Consider the following 27,901-nt stretch of genomic DNA (forward strand, 5'->3'; position numbering starts at 1 on the left):
CACACGGTCCAAGTATAACCGCTGCACCCTTGTCCACCTGATCTGTCTTGGATCACCTGACCATTAATACCACTTGCTCACCCTTAAAGGTGACATCGCTGGCCCTCAAAGCACAGTTAGACTGATCCTTACGGGACCAAGACACCAGCTCGCTAACTCTCAAGGCCCCAAAAAAGGCTGTTAGCACTGCAGCATGAAACAAGGCAACTTCAAAGGGTGACACACACACCTTTGGCCAAATCTGACCCAACCCCCTAAGCATGACGGGTGAAATAGGCTGCCATGAGTCAGCCCTAGACCCTCTTTCCCTGGACCAACCCTCCAGCATCTTCTTAACCCTAAAGTCTCCGGTGTTCTCAGTAATTCCCTGGGCCTTACTGACAAAGGCAATGGCTGCCAGCTGCCCTCTTATAGATTTAACTGCCAAGCCCCTTTTCTTTTGATATACCAAAAACTGCATCAAATGGGGCACAGACACCGGCCAAATGTCCTGTAATCCTGCAGCAGTTCTAAACCCCTTAAATTGCCGAATGGCCCGCTCGCACGCTCTTCTAGTACTTGCCGCCAAGGCTAAACTGATTGCCCTACCAGCTTCGACCCTCCAAGCTGCCACAGGTCCTGAGGCATCCTGACCGGCAAGGGGTCAGCTTCCGGAGGCAGCTGGCGAAAACGCTCCATCTGTTGGCGAGACATGACGTCCGCCACACTGTTACCAACACTCAGAACGTGCCTTGCCATAAACAGCAGGTTCAATTGAAAGCAGTGAAGCGTAAAGGCTCAGACCAGATTCATTACTGGTGCAGATCTGGAGGACAATGAGTTAATCACATGGACCACTGCCAAATTGTCACACCAAAAATGCACCACATGGTTGGCCAGTTGATCCCCCCAGAGCCACAATGCTACAACAATAGGAAAAAAATCCAAAAATGTTAAATCTCTACAGAGCCGACCAGCCAACCATTCCCTAGGCCACCTTTCCGCGCACCAATGCCCCCGAAAAAACACCCCAAATCCAATGGAACCTGCTGCATCAGAATTTATCTGGAGGTCAGCTTCAATTTGCATGTCCTCCCTCCAAAAGGAGACCCCATTAAAAGATTTTAAAAATTTTCCCCCAAACCTCCAGATCTTTCCACATGCCTGCAGTTATCCTCATTCTATGATGTGGCAAGCAGAGGGAACCCATTGCATTGCATAGTCACCTAAGGAAAGCCCTTCTCAGGGCAACTACTCTACATGCAAAGTTCAAATGCCCAACAAGCTGCTGTAGCTCGAGCAAAGACACCTTCCTCTGCCCCATAAATGTTTCAATGCACGCCCTCAGACCCTGGACTTTGTCCTCAGGAAGCCGTGAAGCTTGCCTACAGGTGTCCAACTCAATGCCCAAAAATGTCAAAACTGATGACGGGCCCTCGGTTTTTTCATGCGCCAATGGTATCCCAAGGTCCGCTGCCAGTTGAACAAATGCTTCCATTAATCTGGCGCATTGCCCCGAGCCCGCCAGGCCCATGAAAAGAAAATTGTCAAGGTAATGAACCGTCTCGGTTAACCCCGACTTAACTTGTAGCGCCCATTCAAAAAAGGAACTGAACCGCTCAAAGGCTGGGCAAGAAATTGAGCAACCCAGTGGCAGGGCCCGGTCTATGAAATATTTACCATCAAACATAAAACCCAACAACTCAAAATCCCTGGGGTGGACCGGTAACAAGCGAAATGCCGACTTAATGTCGCATTTTGCCATTTCAGCACCCCTACCACACCCACGCACCACTTTGAATGCCTGGTCAAAGGAGGTGTATCGCACAGAACAAAGCTGGTCAGGGATGGCGTCGTTCACTGATCCACCCTTAGGGTATGACAGGTGGTGAATGAGCCAATACTCTCCAGGTGCGTTCTTTGGAACCACCCAGAGGAGCGACACCTTCAAGCTGGGCACCGGAGGGGCATCGAAGGGTCAATCCTGCACTCCTTGGCAATTTTTTCCCAAACCACCTGCTCCATACCCCTAACTGAACAAAGATTGGATGCCATGCTAGGTGCCCAGGTACCTTGATATGGGATCCGGAACCCATGGGTAAACCCCTCCAATAAATAGATTCCGTCCGCAACTAAAGGATACCCCTTCAATAACTCTCTAAGTACTTTCATCTGAATGGGGCTGGGACCCTTTACAAGGCTGTGTAAGGTTACCCCCACCCCCAGCACGCTTGGTGCCACTTCTCGTCTTGGCTTTTGTGCAGCACGAAAAAGCATGTGACCCCCCGCACAATGAGCATTCATGCTTGAACTTACACTACACCCCACCTAAGCCGCTGGGCCCACATCCTCCCCAAATTAGCCTGCACAAAAAATTCAAAGGCCCCAGCAGTGTGCCAGCCGAAGCGCTAAAATCCCCCCGACCCGAGTGCTCAGCCACGCCCAGGCCTACCACCCCCTGAATGAATGGCCCGCAAACTGGCCGGCAAGAGGCAGCCACCCAGAGACAAGCTCCTCCGCCGCTAGCCCACCGCCTGGAACCGGCTCCTCGCCACCCACTAATACTCTCGGCCGCCCAGAACTCTCCGCAGCCGAGAGCAACGTTCCCCAGCCGAGAGCCACAAACAAACTGCGTGGCTCGGGGCGGGACTCTTATAGTTCCGACACTCCGCCCCCGAAGAAGTCCCGGATGCCCAGGAAGATGGTGCAGCCTCCTCCTCCAACAAGGAGGCAACCACGGCTCCCCAGACTACGGCCGCTGTTGCGGCATGGCTGGAGATGGGCCGAATTATACAAGTCCAGGGGTTTGGGCTGGGCATTGATGAGTCAGTCAGGACACCTGTTCAACTATCTGCAATCTCCATTAGTTGCTTTTTACCTCAGAACATAAGCTCCACAGATGACCAATCTGAGAAAGGGGTGTGCAAGCAGGCAGCAACCTGCCAGCTACACAGCACAGCTTTACCCCTATGCAAAAATACATTTTACCCCTTTTCACCTCCTTAGTGGTTGAATTTCTAAAAATCCTTTCTTAGTGGGTGCTTACATAATGGAAGGATGAAGGAATAAAGGGAATGCTTATTAAATTTGCAGATGAGACTGAATTGGGAGGGATAGAAAATATAGTAGTAGACAGGGTCAGGATACAGGCTAGAAAAATGGGCTAAAACAAATAAAGTATATTTTGACAGAGATAAATATTAAGTTCTGTATCTAGGTAGGAAAACTCAAATGTGTAATTATGGGATGGGGGAGATTTCTGTTGGCAGTAGTATGTGTGAAAATGATCTAGGAGTCTTAGTAGACCATACATTGAACATGAGTCAACAGTGTGATGCAGTAGCTAAAAAGACAGAAGTATCAACAGAAGTATAGTGTCCAGATCACACAAAGTGATGGTATCACTTTCCTCTGCTCTGGTCAGACTTCACCTAGAATATTGTGTTCAGTTTTAGGCACCACAATTTAAGAAGGATATAGACAAGCTGGAATGTGCCCAAAGGAGGGTAATAAATATGGTGAGGAGTCTGGAGAACAAATTCTGTGAGGAAAGTTTGAAGGAGCTTGTTATGTTTAGCCTGGAGAGAAGATGACTGAGAACTGATATGATAACCATCTTATTTTATTTTATTTTATTTATACCCTGCCCTATCCCATGAGTGGGCTAAGGGTGGCTTAAACACAAACCCATCAAAACAATAAAAACAGTAAATGGATGGCACAATAAAACAGTAACAAAAACCCATGCCCACATGTCAGAGTATTTTCAAGTACTTGAAGGGCTGTCATATAGAGGATGGTGCTGTGTTGTTTTCTGTTGCCCTAGAAGGTCTAACCAGAACCAAAGGGTTGAAATTAAATCAAAAGAGGCTTTGGCTAAGCATTAGGAAGAACTTCCTGACACAACAGTTCCTCAGTCGAACAGGCTTCCTTGGGAGCTGGTGGGTCTTCTTCCTTGGAGGTTTTTAAACAGAGGCTATATGGCCATCTGACAGGAATGCTGATTCTGCGAAGTTAGGTGAATAATGTGAGATAGGGCAGGAAGGTTTGCATCAGTGCTTACTTTGTGAGGACCTTTCTTATACTTCTTGGGTCAGGAAGCAAATTTTCTCCAGGCTAGTTTGGCCAAAGATCCTGGATGGTTTGTTTGTTTGCCATCTTCTGGGCATGGAGCTGGGGTAACTCGGGGTATGGGAAAGTCTCTGTGAATTTCCTGCATTGTGCAGGGGTTGGATGGGATGACCCTGAAGATCCATTCCAGCTCTATGATTGGGAGAATTTCCCAACCTGGGGTTTGCAACCATATTTTCTTCCCACTCAATAGCCAACCTACTATCTGCCCCTCTGTCTCCAGCTTTTCATCACCTCCCTCCCTCCAGCCACTACCTAGGAAAACTATGGGGATTTTTTCCCTCCATAGTGGGGACAAAAGCAGTTTGCATCATACTCTTCTCCTTCTTTTTAACCACACAACAATTCTGTGAGGTAGGTTAGGCTAAAATTATGTGACTGGTCAAAAATAACTCATTCAGCTTCTACAGCAAGATAGGGATTGGAACCTAGGTCTCCATAGACTCTACTCTGAATCTCTAAATGCTATACTACACTGCTTTCATAGGGTGTCTGAGGCTACTATCTGCCCTTCTGTCTCCAGCTTTTCATCACCTCCCTCCCTCCAGCCACTACCTAGGAAAACTATGGGGATTTTTTCCCTCCATAGTGGGGACAAAAGCAGTTTGCATCATACTCTTCTCCTTCTTTTTAACCACACAACAATTCTGTGAGGTAGGTTAGGCTAAAATTATGTGACTGGTCAAAAATAACTCATTCAGCTTCTACAGCAAGATAGGGATTGGAACCTAGGTCTCCATAGACTCTACTCTGAATCTCTAAATGCTATACTACACTGCTTTCATAGGGTGTCTGAGGCTACTATCTGCCCTTCTGTCTCCAGCTTTTCATCACCTCCCTCCCTCCAGCCACTACCTAGGAAAACTATGGGGATTTTTTCCCTCCATAGTGGGGACAAAAGCAGTTTGCATCATACTCTTCTCCTTTTTAACCACACAACAATTCTGTGAGGTAGGTTAGGCTAAAATTATGTGACTGGTCAAAAATAACTCATTCAGCTTCTACAGCAAGATAGGGATTGGAACCTAGGTCTCCATAGACTCTACCCTGAATCTCTAAATGCTATACTACACTGCTTTCATAGGGTGTCTGAGGCTGAACAGCAGCAAGCATACAGGCCTGCTTAAATCATACAAGTCAGATGGTGTGAAGGCACACAGAGGTTGCTGGCAGGTCTAGGGTTGCCAGCCCCCAGGTAGGACCTGAAGATTCCCCCCAGAATTACAAGTGAACTCCAGACATCTGTCCCCCTGGAGAAATGGCTGCTTTGAAGGGTGAACTCGGGGGCATTATACCATTCTGAGGCTTCTATCCTTCCCAAACTTTGCACTCCTCAGACTTCATCACAAAATCTCCAGGAATTTTCCAGCCCAGAGCTGGCAACCCTAGACTGGCCCCAGTGAATCCTCTGTCAAAGACCAAAATAAGCCTTTTTACTTATTAGAATATAAGATATTATTATCCCTCCAACTGCAGATGTGGGACTGAGGCTAAGATCCTGTCGCTTGTCTAACACCACTTATTGGGCTCCCAGCAGAGACAGGATTCAAAGTGAGGACTTCATTACTCAAAACTCACTTTTTAGCCATTATGCTATACCCACACTTTATGGCTGGATGTGCATTTGCATCAGCACAGGTCCACTTACACACACTGGTCTCCCTTGCTGCATCTGAAAATGAGCACTTTTCACAAGCAATGTTAGGCATGGGTGGAGTGAGGCTTTAACATTTGGCATGGTTTATATATATTCCCAGTTTTATGTGTGTTTGAATGTGCCTGAGCCTTTAAGACTGTGCTTTAAAAAATCGACATAAAATTATAAAGATCTAAGCAGCTCCATCTTTTGCAGGCTTTTTAAAAACTTTTTTAGCGAGCTTCCATTAAACAGATTTATTATTATTATTATTTTGTAATTTGGGTTCCAATAACAGGTGGATATCACATATTGCAAAGTCTTCCAATAAGCTATCACCCTCCATTTCCCCGGCATTAGCAGTAATCCTTCCAGCAGGGCAACAGCTAATTTCTAGCAAGACCTTGGCATGAAGATAAACTGTCTTGACTTCTGAGTATTTTATGGAAAATACAAAATTAATGACTACAATATTGAAAAATCCTTTTGTACTGATCCAAGGAACACCTCATTTGATCTTTTTTATCATCTAGAATATGCAAATAGCCATATTAAATACAGTTACAATCACTTTTGTTCTCTAGGGTCTGTATTCTTCTCTTTTATTGCAACAAGAAATATGGCTCTTGCCAGACAAAGAACAGACACTAGTAATTTGAAGAAACTGCCTTCTTTAGCACTCTTTATCTACTCAACAGCCTTCTTTCTTTTTGCTTAGACCAAGGATTCTTTTAATCCAGTTTCCAGTTTTCATCAATGCCCACAAGATGCCTCTGGGAAGCACAGAGTAGGAAGGCAACACCTTCAGAGGTATACTGCCTCTAACCAACAAGGCTCCATTTCCTGTCATAGCCAATAACTAGCCTTCCTCTTCTTTCCCTTGTAATATTAGTCATATAATGTTCCAGAAATTACAATTTAATTGCTCAAAAGTTTCAGTGAAAAGACTGTACATGCCTATAGCCTCTCTATAATAAAAGCCCTGTGGAGTGGCCAAATCCAGGTATCCCATTGGCTGAGGGGTGTATTCCATGCACTCCATAAACCACTGGCCCATTACAGTTCAGTCAACATCTCTGGCCTCCCATTGTCTGCAGGTTGGGTGGGAAGACAGCAGGGGGGAAGGTGAGTTAATGCCAAGGGCTGGGGGGGACAGCAAGGGTGGGGTGAGTGAATGTCATGAGTAAGGGAGGAGTGGTATGCCAAGGATGCGGGGTTAGTTGAGAGGAAGAGGTGGGTGGGGGTGAGTGTGGGGTGGGAAGCTGAGGGGTGAGTGGGAAGATACCACGGGTGGCTTCACTTGGGTGGGTGGAAAGACAGCAAGAGTGGGAGAGCCCAAAGACCTTATTCCTAGAGTGAGTGTGTGTGTGTGTGTGTGTGTGTGTGTGTGTGTGTGTGTGTGTGTGTGTGGAGAGAGAGACACAAACAGACATTCAGGAGTGGTTTGCCATTGTCTGCCTCCATGTCACAATGCTGCTGTTCCTTTGTGGTATACTAGCCAGGGCCAACCCTGCTTAGCTTCCAAGATCTGATGAAGAAGAAGATTTTGGATTTATATCCCGCCCTATACTCTGAGTCTCAGAGCGGTCACAATCTCCTCTACCTTCCCCCCCACACCCATAACAAACACCCTGTGAGGTAGCTGGGGCAAAGAGTGCTTTTACAGCAGCTGCCCTTTCAAGGACAGCTTCTATGAAAGCTATGGCTGACCCAAGGCCATCTCAGCAGGTGCAAGTGGAGGAATGGGGAATCAAACCCGATTCTCCCAGATAAGAGTCCGCACACTTAACCACTACACCAAACTGGCTCTCTGAGATCAGGCTAGCCTGGACTGTCCAGGTCAGGGCTATATATAACACAAACATACCAATTTTTATCACTTCAGTTCTTATTCCCTGAAGAATCCTGGGCTGCAATTTAATGAAATTCATGTGACTCTGATAGGGATCTGCAGCCACCCCAGCCCACACACATAACAACTACAGTTTCTAACATTCCCAGAGAAGGACCATTAAAGCAATCTAGCAGTGATGCAGACATATCAAAGAAAAAACTGAATGTTATCTACTGGTGTAATGACTATTAGAACTGAATATGCAAAAATAAATAAACCCAGAAAATGGAAAATCACACTAATTATTTTTTCATTGAAGAGTCAAAACAGATCTCTGACTTAAGATTTAGTTCTTCAACCAAATAACAAATGCAGTAGTACCATGTGAAATTGTCCATAATTTGGATGGAAAGCTGGCGTTGAGTAGGCTTCCCCAAAATTTCACACAAGAAACTGGAGTTGTGACAGATCATACAGGGAAATTTTCAGAGCATGTTTTCTAGCCTTTTAGCATCACATGGCCTTTAAAAACATCATCATAAAATCAAGAAGGTTTGTCCCAGGGGTATGAAAATATCAACCTGATTAGAGGAGTACAAACTTCAGAAAGTCTGATAAAGTAGTCAGGGGTGGCCAACGGTAGCTCTCCAGATGTTTTTTACCTACAATTCCTATCAGCCCCAGTCATCAGCCATGAAAATTGTAGAAGTTTTAAAAACTTGCTTTGATGTAAAAAAAAAAGTCCATATTTGCAAGTTTGTTATTGTTCTGCCAACCCAAAGAATAACTTCTCCTTTTGCCAGTCTATGAAAAATAAAAATTTCACCAGTATTCTAAAGGACCTGTTTGGTAAATGTATCTTAAACCAAAACAGTAGTTTGCAGACATGTTGAAGTAGGATCCACTTCTAAACTTGGGAGGGGTTACCAGCTCTGTTTCCCCAACTGGTGGCTGCTCTAGGAGGAAGGGTCCAGTGACATTGGGATCCCACAGACATGGCAGATCCTTTATCCTGATGACAGGAGGCAGACTCAAATTGATCTCCCAAACACCAGTCCGGTGCCAGGTTGGAACAGCCCTTTAAACCTCAAGACCCAACAGGAAGGCAGGCCAAGAAAGAGTGAAGAGGAGGATACACTGCATGTTGACAGGATAGGGTTGCCAGACCCACCCAGTGGAGGCAGGGGACCCCCACTGACAAGCCCTGTGCTCCCCAGCCTGAGAAAGAGAAGGGTCCAGGCCTCATTGCCAGCATTGCACAGGAATGACATCATCACACCAGTGACTTCCAAATGATACTCAGGTATCTGTGTTCCATGGCTGTGTTTTACATTACACAGAAGAAAATCAAATGTGCCCTTGAGCTTTTGAAAGCCTCCTCTCCCAGTTCACACTGTTTCTCCTCCTTGTCACACAATCCAGCCCAGTTTAAGAACCCTGTCTTAAATATATGAGGTTTCATAGTGCCCATTTTAATCAAAGAAAGTTAAAGAAATAGAATATGATTCAGCAAAAGTTATCCATGTGTTCTGGGAACAGAATACAAGCGGAAAGAACAGGGTATTGTTTGGGATGAAAACCTCTAGAGTGAAACCTGTAAATCTGCTACTGCTCTTGCTTCCATCATGCCCTCTCACCATGAAATCCCTGCAGTCTTGTATTGCAATTCTGTGATGGATTTAGGAGCCAATTTTAGCTTAAAAATATGATACACATATAATAAATAAAACAGAATATCCAGTCCCATCACACCTAAGGAATGCTTGAGTTAGTACATAAAACAGCCCATTCAGAAATTATTTTGACATCTGATTGACACTGATTGCCATAGTTGTGGTTAATTGATGCAGATAATTAAACACATCACACAGCATGTTTGGGGTTCTGAAAAAACAACGCTTCAGTATTATGGTGTCATAAGGTAGTGGGCTATGGCTGTGGGGAGAATCATTATCAAGAAACATCTGTCAACATACAACAATTATCCTTGATTGATCTGCTTTTTCATCTTTCCTGACATGATGTGCAGAGGTTGTGAAGCCTAAATATGGATAAATCACTTCCTGATTGGCCTTAGCCTGACCTCAAGTAATCATTATTAACATTACATGGCACCTAATTGAATATGTCCATGTCAGACAGTGGATTGGTAACATTTGTCCTAAAGCAGAGGTTTGTTGTGAGGATAAAAGAGAAGGGGCGAGTGTGTCAAACCACTTCAGTGTCCTTTTGGGGAAGAAGGCAGGGGATGCATGATGTTAGTTAATAAATTAAGCTGATGAAAGGAGTCCACTGATTTATATGGCTAAATCTGAGTCCAGCAGCACCTTAGAGAACAAGATTTTTGAGAGTCAAAGCTCCTTTTATCTAATCGAGGGAGCTCTAATGCTGGAAAGCTTGTGCCTCCTCCCCCAAATCTTGTTGGTCTCTAAGGTGCTCCTGGGCTTGAATCTAGTTGTTCTACTATGGACCAGCATGGCTACCCTTGGAAACTTCAGGGATAGTCTAAATTATATTAACTAGAAAGTCTGATGTGAGAAAGGAAGGCCAGTTTGGTGTAGAGGTTATGTGCTTGGACTCTTACCTGGAAGAACCGAATTTGATTCCCCACTCCTCCACTTTCAGCTGCTGGAATGGCCTTGGGTCAGCCATAGCTATCACAGAGCTGTCCTTTAAAGGGCAGCTTCTGGGAGAGCTCTCAGCCCCACCTACCTCACAGGGTGTCTGTTGTGGAGGAGGAAAATAAAGGAGATTGTGAGTTGCTCTGAGACCCTGAGATTCAGAATGAAGGGTGGGATATAAATCCAATATCTTCTTCTTTCTTTAAACTAAAACTGCAATGCTGAGCATGTGTAGAGAGTAGGTGCCACAGTGCTCACTGTAGATTACTTCTAAGAAACCATGTAGAGCAAGCCCAATGAGGAAAGGCTAAGGGACTTGGGGATATTCAGTCTGGAGAAGAAGAGATTGAGGTGGGAGACATGATCGCTCTTTTGAAATATTAGAAGGGCTGCCACTTAGAGGAGGGCAGGGAGCTGTTCCTGCTGGCAGCAGAGGAGAGGACTGGCATAAGAAAAACTTTTTCGTTCAACAGTGCAATCGGCCCCCTCACTGGCAGCCATTAAGCAGTGACTGGACAAACACTTGTCAGGGATGCCCTGGAAAACCAGAATGGCAGTGCAACAGTTGAAAAACAGCTTATCAACAATTTGCCCTATGGTCCCTGTAGCTTGAAAGAGCTCTGCTCAGATACAGCTATCAGAAGCATCATATTTGAAAGCAAGGAAGCCTGCAGTTCCTCCCTTACCACTCCTAAACCAGAGACAATCCTGGCTGCTGTTTCTGCCAGATTAGTGGGATCCAACATTTCCTGTAATAAACCCACACTCCTTCGAAAAAGTGCTTGATTCAAGGTCCTGATCTCTCCTCCCCACCCACCCCATCCCCACACACCCATGCTTTCTTCTTCCCTTCAGCTTGGATTGTGCCACAACAGTTTTGAAATATGAAACACAGCCAGGTCTTGGCCACATGAAAACATGAAGTTGCCTTACACCCATCTCTCTAGTGCAGGGGTGGCCAAACTGTGGCTCTTTCACACACATTGTGTGGCTCTTGAAGCCCCCACCAGAGAAAGCATTTGTCTCTTTAAACCACTTCTTCAAGCCATGCCAGCCAGTGGCTTGGAGAATGCATTTAAAGTTCAAGTTGCTTTCTTTCCACCTCTCTCTCTCCCCCACCTATTTTCCTTCCTTCCTTCCTTCCTTCCTTCCTTCCTTCCGACATCTGACGTTCATGTCTGGTGGCTCTCACATATCTGAATTTATTCTATATGGCTCTTATGTTAAGCAAGTTTGGCCACCCCTGCCCTAGTGGGTCCCATCTAACCCCCTCCCTAAAACTGCAGGAACAACTGCAAGGAATTTTTCTCTGTGTGTTGTGCTTGGGGGCTGCATAGTGGTTGCACCCCCACTCGCAACATCAGAATTCCAAAGTTGCCCATGAGCTCAAAAAGGTTGGAGTGCCCTGTTGTCTTTCTGAAGGAGGCCCAGTTAAGGTTCTCAGGTTTGGGTTGGGAAATACCTGGAGATTTGGGGGAAGGAGCCTGAGTTTGGGGAGAGGAGGAGCTTCAATGAGATATGACTCCAGAGCCTTGTGCACAGAGGGGGGGGCAGGGAGCACATAGAGGGCTCTGAGTGTCGCCTCTGGCACTCGTGCCATAGGTTTGCCACCACTGCCCTAGAGGTACTTGGAACAGCTCACATTTCCTGAAAAAAACATTTCCATGAAAAGACATATCTGATATCCCCCCACCACCACTACCAAAGAGATTATGATTATGAATATCATATATTATCATTTGAGGTAGCGGTGAGAGATAGATGATAACACAACTTAGATAGCAAAGTCAGTTGCTTCAGTTCTTCAGTTCCATATTATTGGGCAGCTAACCAAGCAAGATCATGGCAACCAAATTTCTGAGTGACGGAGACATTATTCAGTCTGATGACTACAAGCAAATATAAGGCTAGATTCTGGGAGACAACTAGTGCCCTGATGAATAAACTGTCAAGTAAAGAACGCATCACAATAAACATCTGTGTGGCAGGACTCATCTATAGTCTCAGTGAGCCAGCATTCATGCTAGGAAGCTTTCAAAAAGGTAAATCTTCCAGGAACTCAAACACATGTCTCACATACTCCCATATTCATTATTCTTTTCTCTGCACTCTAAGCTCTCAACATTCCAACCACAAAAACATTAATCACTCTGCAAGAGAAATATCCTTATTTTAATGCTCATGACAAAGGTGTACCTGCACTGTACTGAATCAGGTATGGGAACCTGGCAAACCCAATGAAATTGCATCTGGTCACTGACGGCCCTACCAAGTGATGCCCACCCTTTCCTCCTCACAAGGAGACACAGAGGTGACAGAGCTAGATGCTCCTTTATGCAGAACTTTTAATGCAGAAGGGCTATAGTCCTAAATGCAGGGCTTGGGTTCAGTTCCCAGGATTTCCATTTAAAGGATCACAAGTAAAAGGATGTGGAAAGCCATTTCTGTGCCTGAGACCTTGCAGGGCCGCTGCCTGACAAGAGAAGCCAACAATGATGCTGCTGCTATGGTACCAAATAATGTACTATTAACTTACTATTACTTTGACTATTAACTTACTCTGTTCACAAAAATGGCCATTTTTGACAAATTGAGCACCCCCTATACATACGCTAATGATTTTGTGTTTTTTACAACTCAAGTAGTATTTTGACTGTCATTGCAGTTGGAGGCATTCACAACCATATGAGCTACTGGTCAGCAGTTACTGCTGGCAAATGATCAAAACTTGCTGGAATTGATGTGAATTTTAGGTTTCTCAAACTTCTGATTCAGTTTGGGAGGTCCCAACTTGCATAAAGCCTGGCAGCAAAGTTGTGCTGTAGAAGACTGGGAAAAGGAATTTGTAACAGTCACAGCCCCAGAACCTTTATTGGCATAATAACATCATTATCAAATCAAGGAAGGGGGGGGGGGGGAGAGTTGGTTAATTAAACATTCTAAATAGACTCCTCCTCCTGTAAGCACAGTAAAGGAAGTTTGCCACCACTTCGATGATTTCAGCCTTATTTGAGGCTAGTAAACTCACTGTCTTGCTTTCATCAGATTTACCCTCCAGGGACTATATTATAGGATCCAGATAAGATGCACATAAATCACAGTAGAATCTACAGGCTAAAAGTACATGGTCCATTTCTTCAATTTCCTTCAGGAATTTATAAGAACAATAGCCCCCAACAAGGCCTCCTGTGCCACTTTTAAAGAACAATCCTCTATGCTAAACTATTTTCCCCTTCCAGGAAGAGTGAGCTGAAATACATGTTTGTGTAGCTGTGTGTATGGATACAGATGCACTGCATACATTTTGAACACGCACAACCAATCATTTGAGTGTTCAAGAGCGATGTTCCCCAAAATGGAAATGATTCAGAATGATTACAGGGATACAACATGAAGCCAGATAGACCTACGATATAACACTAAATTAGCATGCCAGAGAGAGATCTATAGAAATATTTCCCCTGAATTTTTAAATGGAATGCTGTGCAGGGCTCCAATTCAGATTGGGGAGAAAAGTACTTGGAGACAAGGAGCTTCAACCCTCCCCTCATGCAGCATCACTCATTGAAATGGACTCTCCAAATTGCTCCTGGCCTTCCAATGAAAAGCTATACAATCAAGCAGAGACATGGTATTTTTTCCTTCCAAAGCTAATAGTACATTCGGTAGGAGCAATTTTGATGACCAAAGCCACATAGCTAAGGCGGTCTTGAACCGCTGCGGAACCAGCACCTCACAGAAGGCAAGAAGAGTCATTAGTCTTTTTTGTCTCTCCAGATGGGAGAAGCTAGATTCCTAGACTAGTCCAGATTCAATCTAACTCCAGATATATGGGGGGCAGGGAGACATTCAATTTCAAAATAGCCTTTAATGGTCAGAAAGGCTGACATCTTACTGCTGGTGGCAATGTAAGCATATAAAGCGCCTCTGGCTTCACATCATCTCTCAAATTCAACTCATTACAGGGCACTCTATAATGCTTTCTCCTGAACTAATTTTCTTAAATATCAGCTTTGATGATATCCCAAAAATCAGACAAGACAAGACCTTATCACTTCCTGGTAGCTGCTAAATCTTCCATTGCTTTGAACTGGAAATCATACCTGACACCTCCAAGGAGCTGTTGGTTATTGAAAGTTTGCGACCTTTTTAATATCAAGAAGTTCACAGACCATCTTCAGCAATTTGAGTTCTACACTAAAGATACACCTTTTAAAAAAATGGTTCCCCTTTCTCGAGTTCGTCACAGCTTCAAAAATTTAACCATGCAATCCAGTATAGCTGTCAAGCTATACCAAGCAGGTCATCTCTAGGTCTCTGTCAGGATTCATACAAAGAGATGGGAAGACTCCCACACCTTAGGACCACTGAGAAGCAAAATTCATAGTAAGTGAACAAATTTTCTGTCATCCAGTGGCTCAGAACAGTCTTGAATCATTGGGCTATAGTATATGCCAGGGTGGACTATCCTCTTGAAGACCTGTTGGGACCTAATGGAGGACCTTCTACCCATGGAGTCACTGGTTGATGTTGCCCGCACTATGAGGTAACAGCACTCAGATTAATGTACAATGTTCCAGATTGCTGCCTGTCATGTCCCTCTAAAGAGCAGAATCTGTAAAGTCTTCTGAGTAGAGCACTTCCCTCTGATGGGGTCCATTCATGTATGGAGCTTGAAGAATTCCAGCACTATAGGCTATGAACTTACCATCACTTATTCAACTGTCCAGGTCTAACCTGGCCTCCAGACATAGGCATGCCTGCCTGAACAAAACAAATGTAAGGCTTTCTGATGACTTTGCTTCTTACAAGGGTAGACCCTTCTTACATCCTCATTCTAGGCAAACTATAGATTGGAACAGAGAAAGCAGCCCAATCTTATCATTATATTTATTTATTTATTATTTGCAGAATTTGTTTCCAGCCCTTCCACCCTCACAAGGACGACCAAGGCAGTTGACAGTTTAAAATATACATGACAAAATTACATTTCAAAACCAACCTCCCTCCCAAACACATATCATTAAAACAAATGCTAAGCAGAGTAAAAATACAAAACATAAAAACATTGATTAAGAAGAAATTATTGAGGGAATGCCAAACCAAAAAAAAAACTTCACCTGTGGGTGAAAGGCAGCAGCAGCAGGGGATGGATGAATCTCCCTGGAGAAGAGAGTTCCTTTCCTTTCCTTATTATGCTTCTCTGACCAGTGGTCTTGAATAAAGTAAAAACAAATAATAATAATAAAGTAAAAACAAATACAAGATAAAATACAAAACAGGAAACATTAAAATACAACATGGTGAAACCCATCTCTATTATGGCATGGAGAAACCACAAGCACTAGAAATATGGAAAGAGAATACATTATTTCCAGATTGGTGTCTGATGACAAAAATGAGATAATGCAGGATTCAACAAGCAGCTGATATTTACTTATGATAAGGTATAACTCAGAGGTCTCTGAGTGGCACCCATCTATCACAGAATGGGGATAGAGTTCCAAAGCTTTGGTGCCATGACTAATAAAGCCCTCTCCTGGTCACAGAAGATGGGGGCACTGAAGATACAGAGAACTTTATCAAGGAGTGAGGACTGAAACTGGGAACTCGGTGGACAGAGGGCATTCAAACCCAGGAAAAAATATAATGATGAGCCTGTGCTATGAATGCTGGGGATCAACGGGTGACCACTGAAAAAGACTCTAGGTAGAAATGTGTATAGTGGTGATTACAAAGTTTTGGTCATTTTAAAATGATTCATTTGACATCCTTATGTATATTGGTATTATCATGTTCATTATTTTTTCAGCATAAGAAAAGTTGCTATAGTGAAGTGTTAGAAAGTTATTTGTAATCCTCAGAGTTCGTTGGTTTATTTTTCATTAACATTTATTTATTAGTATTTTATTTTCTGCATTATTTTCAGTATTCTATCCATTTGGGTTTGGTTCTTCTGAAGGTTTTGGCTAAATATTGGAGTTATTTATGGCTAATAACAACCAGTCTGCAAGCCAGAGAAGGTCAAAACGAGGAGTCCGGGAAGAAGGATCTCTCATTGGGAGTCACCAAAAAAGACAAACACCCTGGCTACCTCCACGATGCTGCTTTTTCCAGTGGTTGATAAATTGCCCCAACCTGGACAACCACAGAACTGACTTTCCCAGTGCTGCATATACTTTAATTCCTATTTCCAAACCTCCTATGTACACACATGGAGAAGGTGTATTGAAAACCAAATTGTTCAGCTATCAAAAGACTGCACGAAAATCAAGAAAAGCCAAAGGCCTAAACAACAGGTGGTTTAGTAAAGCACCAGGATTTAATCTCCTTAAAGAATTAAACAGAAAAAAAGCCCACAAGGACTCCTGTGGTATGGGTTCATCAGGAGAAATGTGATTAGAAGAAAGTCCTACTAATCAGTTTATCCACAAAGTAGCCAACAACTTGTATTGTAGGACTGCTCTTGAAGCAATTCAACAGTCTCTTCCTTCAGTCTCTCAAATACTATCACTGGGAGAATTAATTTGAAATTAAATTCCTTTAAAAGTACATTTTTAGCAATCATTGCATAGTGCCTTTCAGGAGTAATGGATTCTGCTTCCTATGGTTGGAGCCATTTTAGAACTGGTTTCAGAAGGATTTTTCAATGAGTGTTGACCCTACAACCCACAGATGCATCTCTTTTAAAGAGGAAGAAAAAATCTGCTCTATTGTTACCCTCGCATCTCAGTGATTTGCTCCTGTATCCACATGATCACAAGATGGAAAAGAAGTGGCCAAAGAGCTCTCACTGACTGAAAGTTCCTCTGATTTTCAGCTAATAAAGCTTCCAATTTGGCAAACTGTCTGGAACATAAATAGCAGATTTCCATAGAGATTCCACACCCAGTATAGGTTTTTAATTAGTTTACCATAACTAGATATTCTGTTACCAGCAATTAGGAGTTGTTTTAGACACTACACTTTATTTCTATACTTTTTGAGTTTTGTATGAAAGTGTCATAAACTATACTTTCAAGATCTTTTAACCCAATTATATTTTTAAAATATGTTTCCCTTTTATATACTTATTGCATATGTCCATATATTTATTTGCTGGCTGAGGTTTCACTTAATGCTACAAAAGCAGTGCAATCCTAACCAAAGTTACACGTTCTAAGTTCACTGAAGTCAATAAGCTTAGAATGGTATAAATCTGTTTAGGATTGTACTGTAAATCTGTCAGTGTCCTAAATTGACTCCTTTCTGTTTTTCACAAGAGCCTGAAGAAAGTGAGGTGCTTGTGTTTTCAAGGCCAACTAACCATGTAAGCAAGCTCTGAGCTTTTCAGCATCAATTGGCAACAAAGAGCTTGGCATGAACAATGGAGAGTAGAGCTAGCTACTACACACTGCCAAACTGGCCAGAGTATTTAAAAACACAGAATGTTCCACAGGATATTAGCATACCTTTGCCAGAACTACTTTTTGCTTTCATCATTGCCAGAAGATGGCTCCAGTTTTTTGCATTTATTTATTTTTGCCCCCTTGTCCATGTTTATGAATAGGGATACTTTTACCCATCTCTTTAAAGCAAGGGTCCCCAACGCTCGGTCCAGGGATGGGTACTGGGCTGCAGCCTGTTTTCAATTGGATGCACAGCCTTGCTGCCCCCCCGGCAGCACCTCCTCCCCCCCTCCCACTGATCAGCTGATCAGCCAGGAAAACCACTGCAGCAGCATCGCTTGCTGCTGCTGCCAGCCGCCAGCCATCCTTCATTTCCCTTCCCGTCCCTTCGCCTCCCATCCCCCTGCGCCTGGGCTCTGCAGCCATGGCGTGCTTGCCTCCTCCTCCATCACCTCCTTCTCTTCCCTTCCCGTCACCTCCCCCCCAGACCCTGCTGGCCACGGCATATTTGCTTCCTCCTCTGAGCTCACCACCACCATCTGCCCCCTCCTTCCCTTCCCTTTCTGTCCTGTCACCTGCCCCCCCCCCGGCCCTGCCAGCAGTGGCGCTGTGATTGTGCACGTGGGGGAGAGGCAACAGAACGGGACAAGAAGGGAAGGAGGGGGTGAGTACCGTGGGCCCAAAAGGGATTTAAAGCACTGCAGAGGGTGCTTGCCTGGGGTGCCACATGCCCTCGGCTGCTGCTGGCTGCAGCAGTTTCCCCCCCCCCCCCGCAGCTGTTTGGTGGGGGGGGCGGCCTGGGAGGACTTCGCCACACCTTCCCGGGTCTTAAAATGATGAAAATGGGGGGGAGGTGGGGAGGCTGCACGGGGGCAAAGGAGGAAAACAGGGGGAGGAGGATAGATCCAGGTGGGCAGCCATGTCGGTCTGAAGCAGTAGAACAAAGTAGGAGTCGAGGTGGCAAGGCTGCACGGGGGGGGGGGAGAGGAGGAAAACGGGGAGGGAGGAGGAAGTGGTGAGGCTGTGCAGGGGGGGCAAAGGAGGGAGGAGGAAAATGGGGGAGGGAAACAGGAGGGAGGAGGCACTGCAGGGGGGAAGGCCAAATTGGGTCCCCCCACCCTGCCGGCTCTGAGGCCGCGGTCAGTGGACTGGCCATGGAGCCGGTCCCTGGGGCCAAAAATGTTGGGGACCACTGCTTTAAAGGAAGGGAATACACAGGCTAATCCAGCAGGCACCCAAGGATGTGCACTGGACGGTCAGCCAATTGCAGAAGTGTTTGATGCCCTAGAAATGTGGGTCTTTCCTTTAGGCTCAAGTTTTCACCAACATGGTAAACAGGAAGGAGCATACTCTCCCTCAGTCTAGAAGGAAGACCTTTTTCCTAACCTTTTCTTATGGCAGCAAAAGTTTCAACTAGCCTACGAGTCAATTCAGGGGACACATTGAATATTACACCTCCTCTGGCAGCATCAGAGGGCACACCGAAAACTCCAGCATCTTCAGCTACGCTTATGCACCAATCATAGCACAAGAGGGGAAGGTTCATTACTGATGGGCAGCTACTTGCTAGCATTGTGAAGGTGCAGCCCTGACACAAAGGATACCAAGTCCAAGTATAGTATTACTGTTGTTACCCACTTAAATGGGTATGTCAGTGAGGTACATAAATATTCTAAATGAATCAGGTCCCTTCCTTGACCAAGTTGTAAGGCAGACAACCCTACGTTGATTGAAATTAATGGGCATAGAAAGGTGCAACTCTGCTTAGATTTTCATCATTAGTCATTAAGGTCAGAGGGAAAACAGCAGGGTAATTGGAAATGAGACCTAAGAAATGACACCACCAAAGAAGACTGCAGAGGAAGGCGATGGCAAACCACCTCTGATTCTCCTCTGATTGAAAGTCCCTTGCTGAGGTCGGCATAAGTTTGGCTGCAACTTGAAGGCACTTTACACACACACGTTAATTGAGGTAGGCATAGAGATGCCAGCCTCCAGGTGAGACCTGAGAATCCCCTGAAATTACAGCTCATCTCCAGACTAGACTATATATAGGGCTGTCAACCTTAACATGTTGGGTGGAGTTCTCCCAGAATCATAACTGATCTCCAGACTACAAAAATCAGTTCCCCTGTAAGAAGTGGTGGCTTCAGAGCACAGATTCTATGGCATCACATCTCCATTGAGATCACTCTCTTCCTCAAACTCTGCCCTTCCCAGGCGCTAAAGATGCCAGTCTCCAAGTGGAATCAAGAGATTCTCAAGAATTTCAGCTCATCTCCAAACTATAGAAATCAATTTCCCAGGGGAAAATGGATGCTTTGGAGGGTGGACTCTGTGCCATTGTACCCCACTGAAATCCTTGTCCTCTCAAGGCTCCACCCCCAAATCACTAGGAGTTTCCCATCCTGGAATTGGGAACCCTACCCCCCATCCTCCATTGGTGGCCAGGGAGGACCTGATGGCAACCCTACAGGTACCACCATTGTATTTTCAGGAATTTCCTGAGCCAGAGTTGGCAACCCTAATTATAAGTGAAAGAAATAAATAGAATTATCTGTTCTCAGAGGATGTCTGTCATCTGTAATTTTTATCAGCAGGGAAGCAAGCACACAAGTCATGTGGTAGTGTTTGGGTATTTCCCACACACTGCTAGGCCAGGGAAGAAAGAGCAGGGCAGTTAGGAGTGAGTGGCTAAGTTGGAAAGGCACAGAACCGGATTAACCATTAGGCCAAGTAGGCACTGACCTATGGCCCCCCCACACCTTTAGGGGCCCCGGACCAGCTTTGCCCCCATTTCCCCCCCCCCCTGCTTGCAGCCCACCCAGTCTGCACATGCAGCCAGCAATTGAACTGCTCTTTGCCTGACTTGCCTGGTGTGGCTGCTGCTGGTGTTGTCGCCAAGTTTGCCCCTCTTTGCCTCTCCCCTACAGCTTTGTCAAAGGGGCCTTTGAGAAGGTGCCTGAAGGTTGCAGTGAGGGCTGTGGGTAGAGGGGCAGGTGCTCCAACTGAGATAATTTGCAAGGCCTCCCCCCAAGATTTTGACTGCCTAGGTGCCTCCACAGGGGTTAATCTGGCACTGGGAAGGCATCCTGAACATACCTGGTTTAAGGCAGGCTTGTGGGCCTCATGGAGACTTGCTGCCATTAAGGAGCCACCCTTGCTTTCTTGAGGTGGAGCGGCACCCATTTTAGCATAATGGCCATTTTGGAAGGAGTCATCCATTTGTTGGCCTGCTTCTATGCAGGAAGGCCCTAGGGCCTAGGCATTACAGTCATAAGCCGAGAGAGAGAGAGAGAGAGAGAGAGAGAGAGAGAGAGAGAGAGAGAGAGAACAGGATAGTTAAGGCTGGGAACTACCTGCTGCTTCAAAAATCCTTAGGGTTCTGGAAATCTTCCAGTGCTATTGTGCAAGTTCACCATTATTCTTTTGCAGGTGCTGGCAGCTGGAATAATCCTCAAAACAAAAACACCATCATTTGTAGAAACACCATCATTTTCTGGGTCAATAGGAGGCCAAGTTGAACCAGTGTGGCATAGTGATTAAGAGCAGCAGACTCCAATATGGAGAACCAGGTTTGATTCTCAATTCCTCCACATAATACCTGATGGGTATCCTTAGGCCAGTCAAAATTCTCTTAGAATTCTCAGCCCAATCTACCTCACAAGATTCCTGTTATGGGGAAGGGGATGCGAGTGTGACTGTAAGCCACTTTGAGACTTTTTAAGGTAGAAAAAAGCAGGATATAAAAACCTACTCTTCTCCAAGAAGCAATGAAACACAACTGGGCATTAATAACTGAGTCAAAGCTGATGGTTCAAGAAGCCAGAAATGCTAATCTCTGACTGATCAGATTGAAAGAACACACTGCTGGGCCATGGAGAGCCAGTTTGGTGTAGTGGTTAAGTGCTCGGACTCTTATCTGGGAGAACCAGGTTTGATTCCCCACTCCTCCACTTGCAGCTGCTGGGATGGTCTTGGGTCAGCCATAGCCATTGCACAGCTGTCTTTGGAAGGGCAGCTTCTGGGAGAGCTCTCTCAGACCCATCAACATCACAGGGTGTCTGTTATGGGGGGGGGGAGATAAGGGAGATTGTAAGCTGCTCTGAGACTCTGAAATTCAGAGTGTAGGGCAGGGTATAAATCCAATATCACCATCATCTTCATTCTTAGCATAATCGCTGTTGATATACAAACAGTGAAACATAGATGAGTGTCAGGATACAGAGTGTCTCCTCAATTTTTATGGCCATAGGAGGTAGAATCTATGTACAGTTTTAAGGCAACCTATGATTTGGGAAAGTTTTATCTAGATTTTGTCACTGCCGATCAAGTTTTTATAAATTTGACCCTTATTTAACCCATTACTGAGTAATGTGTCCTCAGACCATGGTATGTAGATTAAGGATGGGCACGTACCTCATTATGAACCTAACTTCATGCCAAACACGGAGGTTCATGCCCATCCCTATCCATGACCTTCCCATGACTCTCCACATGGTTTCAGGAAGGTTCATGGGGTTCATGTTGGAAATTAGGGACAAGCAAGAGGGATTGCTGAAAGAGATGCAAGCCATTTCAGCAGTATCTTTTCACTCCCCACTCCGCCACACACACACACACTTGGAACTTTACTTTTGGGGAACTCCCTCCCAACACTTGGACTTCAGCAATTCCTTTCACTCCGCCCCCCCCTCCCCGCCGAGCTTCGAAGTTCACTTCCAGATAAACTCAGCACTTGGACTTCAATTGTGCATGGCACCCACTTGTAAATGCTATTTAATGGGAACATTCCCTATAAATAGCTTTGGAAAGATCTCTCCTCCCCCGCTTTCCATTCTGTTGGCCTTGGGGAGCCACTGCTAACAGAAAGAAGAAAAAAGGATGATCTCAAATCTCCCCCCAGACCTCATGTACCAAACCAGTTCAGAAAATTGGGAGGTTCATGTGACCTCACAAACCATGAACTGGGATGAACATCCATTCCCCCAGTTCCTGCTGATTCCTAATGTAGAGAACATCCTACATAAAATATTTATCCATGTTTGTCTGGTTTTGTTTGTTTGTTTTTAGTTGCATGACCTACAATGTTCTACTTTGCTATGATACAAAAAGTAATAAAAGAAATCCTAAATTGTCCCATATAGTGATCTGCAGAAAAAAGATGTTTAAAATGAAATTCTGACCTAACTGCCACTCCATTGACTTTTGAACACACTGTACCTTCTAGGCCTTTAGTATATGTAGTACCTCACAAATGTCAGAAGCAAAATTCCCTCTTTGGCAGAAAAACTGCTGTCACTCAGACCTAGCACATTGTATGGGGAGGGGGGAGGGGATTAAGTCCCAGATTATCCCTTAAAATTGCAATCAAAACCTCACCCCATTATGACATTGCTGCAGAAGAGAAACTGTTAGAAGTTATTAATCAATATTACTCACTCAGCAGTGTCCAACAAGCCCAAAAATGGGTTTTTCCCACCCCCAAGTTTCTATTTCCTCTTCAGATTCAGAATGATACAAACCACAAATTAAGGCCAATAATGGCATCTGATTCCCAGCCAGTGTGAGGAATATGCAGACCTTAAGGCTAGCAATATCTTTAAAAGCCAGCAATTATGAAGATACACAAGCACAACCAAGAAATCATTTCAGAGGTGTGGAATTCTAGTAAAGGATGAGCAATGCTGCTCTGAAAAGGCCCCCATTAAATGTTGAATGAAATGTCATTTTGCAATAAGGAAAGCTAGCACAGGTCAGAGAAATGCCTTCCATTTCAAATGAAGCTTTTACAGAGACTGATTCCTTACTAGCAGTTGCTCCACACCTGAGCTTCTTGCTTTCCTCAGCTCATGTGATCAATTCCCCAGCAGTTGCCTGCGCAGGCACAATTTGATCTGTGGCTCCCTCCAGCTTCTCTTGCAGCTTCCTGCTCTTGTTTTTAGCATTCCAGAAGCCACAAGGGAAATTGGAGAGAAAAGCGAATCAAAATGCACCTGGGCAGCAACTGGTGGGGAATTGACCACTTGAGCCACGGAAAGCAGAAGCCTGGGGGCAGAGCAACTGCTAGTGAGGAAAGTCTAAGCAAAAAAACTCAAACACGTTGGTAATTCAACTCAGTCCTTGTTATACCAGGTTCCTTATAATGCAGCATATATTAGCCAGCTGTTCTCTTAATAGTAATCATCTCACTGATTGAAACATGCAGATATATTCCCCCATCAAGCAAAATGCTGTATTTTGAACATTGCTTCAACTCACATCCAGAAGTCTTTGGTTGCTATTTGCCATTTCTTTGTAGATAAGAGCATTCTTTTGATATTACACTGTGCTTCCTTCTGTGTATTTGACAGGTGTTAGCTCAGCATCTGGAAGAAAATACCACCATACAGTCATTAGTACCATATTCCATTGTCATCTGTTTACAATCTCCGGTTAACTTTGATAGCAAAGTAATCCCATGCACATGGCAAATATAAGCTGCTACTCTAAATAGTAAATCTGAAGAGAAACCAGCGTATAAATAGTAAATCAAATCATTTTAAAAACACATTTCCAATGAGTGATGGGGCAAAAGAAAAAAAAAATAGAGACAGATGATAAGCACCTTCAGCAAAACAAAATCAATGCCTGTCCTAAAAGGTTGAGAGTTCCTGGAATAGCTCAAATGAAGGAAAGATGCTCCAGATCTAAAAGGATTTTGTCTTAATATACACTGTGCTAGACATCACCTGTCAAGTCAGGAACATTTCAGCTATGAACACACACACACTGTACACTTGCTAACCCTCACAGTTGAGGGTCTGTTTTATAAACCTTGCTTCTCTTTTTACCCTCTCTCAGCTCTTACAGCAACAAAGGCTTTGATTTTCAGGTTTATCTGAGGATGTTTTCAGATGCCAGGCAAAATCTAGCCAGGCAACTTGAATTTTGCCTAAATTACCATTCTTTATTTGCCATACTACTTCAGCAAGAGCCATACACCATGCTATTCCATTTTTACCTCACAACATCCTGTGAGGTAGGTTTGTGTCAAATATAGACTCACTCAAGGTCACTCTGCAAGTTTCATGGCTTTGGTGGGATTTTGAATCAAAGCAGGGCTTTTTTTGTGGTAGGGATTCCTTTGCATGTTAGGCCACATCCTCCTGATGTAGCCAATCCTTTTGGAGCTTACAGTAGGGGCCGCTTTACTAAGAGCCCTGTAAGCTCTTGGAGGATAGGCTACATCAGGGGTGCATGGCCTAATATGAAAAGGAGTTCCTGCTACAAAAAAAAAGCCCTGGATTCAAGTGTCCATTAATGGATGTCAAATCACTCTATCTGCTGTATGACACGGAAGAAATAAGATGAAAAGGTGCAGAGGGAAATAGAATCTTTAATAGTTATATAACCCCTACATGTTTCATGTGCAGCTTCATCATGAAGAATCTAATTAAATGATAAAAAACAGAACATATTTGACACGTAATTTTAAAAACTGATAAAACACAAAACATTTTCACAAAGCACATACAGAGTGCAGTTCATAAGCTGTTATTAAGAAAACCAAAACTACATGACATAATTGTAAAGAATTCACAATTTAGTTTGTTAAACTGGACAAAAATCCAAATTAAACTATCCACCCAGTAAATTGCAAGGGCAAGTGGAGAAATCCTGTGAGAATCTCAACCCAAGTTAGTTTGTCCATTAATCACGTGGGAATTTGTAAGTATTTGTCTTATTACCATTGAATATTGATAGAAAATTCCTTTTAAAGAACATTTCCTAATTTGTTGGAACCATAATACCACAACAAGCACAGAGAGCTATATTATAATGGTTCAATTTTTAATAAAATACCTTATTAGACAGAGGGAAGCAGGGAAAAGAATCCATTTTTATTACTCTATAATCCCTTTCAGCCAACTGCCTGGGTAATAAAATTAGGGATTCCATTACATTTAAAACAAGGAAAGTAATTTATTTACCTTTTTTGTCACACCCTCATGCATGCACACACATGGAGCAATCTGCTGCTGCACTTGTTAGCTTGCTGATTAAATACTTTGTCACTTAACTCTGAACTAATTAAAGAGAACTGAAGCAGCCTGTGTGTGTCAGCCAACAAGGTTTTAACTTCAAGTGAGCTCTGCCTTGCTTTACTCTTTCACTGCCTAGAAGACTCAGCTTTGGGTATCTCTACAATAGTATATACAATAACCTCAACATTTCTTAGTGGCAGCAAATTCAGTTTCACAAATTAAGAATCCTGGGGACACCATTTTAAAGGAAATGTAGATTTCTAACTTTCAGATGTTCCCTACTGTGAAAGAGTGAGCTGGGAATCTGAGGGATTCTGAGATGGTTAGTGTTGGCACCACATTTCAAGGCAAATTTAGTGGTTTCTGCTTGGGGGGAATGCGTGATTAATTTTCAGGGCAGTTGGAATTCTTCATGGGGGACAGTATCAAACACCCATACATGCCTTCTAAGTTTCACCTAGAGTAATTTCAAGGCAAATTTGGAGCCTGCAATTGGAACAAAATATCAAAGGAATTTCACTTTAAGTGTTCAGATTTTCTGTGAGGTACTCAACATTCCTTGAGGGTCAGGATTAGTGTTGCCTGCTCCAGATTGGGAAATTCCTGGAGATTTGGGTGTGGAGCTTGGGAAGTGAAGGTACCTCACTGGGGTATGATGCCTCCAAAGCAGCCATCCAAAGCAGCCATTTTCACCCTCTAAAGCAGCCATTTTCTCCAGGGGAGTTCATCTCTGTAGTCTGGAGATTCGTTGTAACTCTGGGAGATCTCCAGACACTACCAAGAGGTTGGCATGGGAATGCTAAACAGGATTAAGCATCCTTAGCAGGATAGCCAAGTCTAGCTGGGAAAATTCCTGGAGATTTGGGAAGTGGTGCCTGGAGAGGGAGTTCTGCAGGGATATGGTGCCATGGAGTCTTTCCTACAAAGCTGCCATTCACTCCAAAGAAACTGATCTCTGTGGTCTGGAGACCGCTTGTAATTATGGAATAACTTCCAGCTCCACCTGGAAGTTAGGAATTCTAATTCCTACGCGGCAAGCAACCACATCCATAAATGAAGACTTATGTGTATTGTTACCTCCTGAATCTACAAAGTCACTAGCTGTATTTGAAACAAGTTCCTAAGACAATGGGCAGCACCACTAGGGCTTGGCTTCCTACCAATGTATTTGGCCTTCTGTCTGGCTTCTCCCCTTTTGCTTGTTAACATACCAGCATCTTCAACACTTGCCCCCCCCCCCAAAGCCGATCAAGTAACAATGATAAGGGTGTTATTTTGCATGCCTTTTACATGGGACCTAAATCTACATATAGCAGAATTTTAAAACTCTTTGGTTTATGACTGGTGTGTTACCATCTAATAGATATATTACCATCTAATAGGTATGTCCAAGTTATGAGGGAATTCTGAACCTGCTATATCTATTTTGCCATCTTTTGATTGTTTAATTGTTATATCTGTTTTAATGATTATGTATTAACTGATTTTAGTGTCTATGCAGTTTGACGTTACCCGCCCTGAGCCTACTTTGGGAAGGGTGCGATATGAATTCAATAAATAAATGTAATATGGATTTATTTTGTTGGGTTATTTTCTTTTCCAAAGTTTACCTATGAGATCTGAAATTAAGAAAACTGCTTGCATTTTCTATACTGACGAGAAATTTCAGAATCCATTTGATTTTAGATGACTAACAATTATGTTACAACTGAAAGCTGCCTGCCATCTTTTAACCTACCTTTGATCGTGCCAGGTTTTTAATAAATAATACAATGATCAAGATAAGTTGCAACCTTCTGCACAAGGATAAGGAAACAAAAAGGTAGATTCAGAACTTCCTTTAAATACAGATGTAGAATTACCTGTCTTTTCTCCATACAGCAGCTAATCTCAGGGCAAACAGAAGTGCTTCTCAAGACTCTGGGCAGGACAGTGGGCTGCCTATTGCCAAAAGGTAGGAGTTTGAGCATCTGTCTCTATTCCTCTGTGCATTTATCCCCCAGACATCCAGCCCAGCCTGTCTGCCAGCAGATACAAGTAAAATGCTACCTTCTGCCTGCCTTGCATATGTGCACCCTCAAATACTAAGTTAGGCAGCTGTGACCTGTGCTTATATAAAATCAGAGCATTGTCATACAGTGCGCTGATTGAGGGGGAAGCAGGAATACACAAACATTAATTGGAGCTAATTTTTTTTGTCAAGAGTCTTCTTTTTGAATGGCATCCCTGCCCCACACATTCCTGATAATGCTGAGTCACTTCCCCCCCTCACTTCCCCAAACCCT

The 27,901-nt window shown here is 44.0% G+C and overlaps 1 long non-coding RNA gene across 1 annotated transcript in view; it reads right to left on the reverse strand.

Moving 5' to 3' along the window:
• The window catches only part of LOC132567671 (uncharacterized), a 51,315-nt gene extending 25,636 nt beyond the window's left edge, over positions 1–25,679 (reverse strand). The window contains exons 1-3 of the long non-coding RNA XR_009555110.1: positions 25,563–25,679; positions 23,851–23,957; positions 15,322–15,416 (exon numbers count right to left, since the gene is read on the reverse strand). This is a non-coding gene — a long non-coding RNA (uncharacterized LOC132567671). The remainder of the gene's footprint in view (positions 1–15,321; positions 15,417–23,850; positions 23,958–25,562) is intronic.
• Between the last annotated feature and the right edge of the window lie 2,222 nt (positions 25,680–27,901).

The sequence above is a fragment of the Heteronotia binoei genome, chromosome 2, assembly GCF_032191835.1.
Source record: "Heteronotia binoei isolate CCM8104 ecotype False Entrance Well chromosome 2, APGP_CSIRO_Hbin_v1, whole genome shotgun sequence".
In the NCBI taxonomy this organism is placed as follows: domain Eukaryota; kingdom Metazoa; phylum Chordata; class Lepidosauria; order Squamata; family Gekkonidae; genus Heteronotia; species Heteronotia binoei.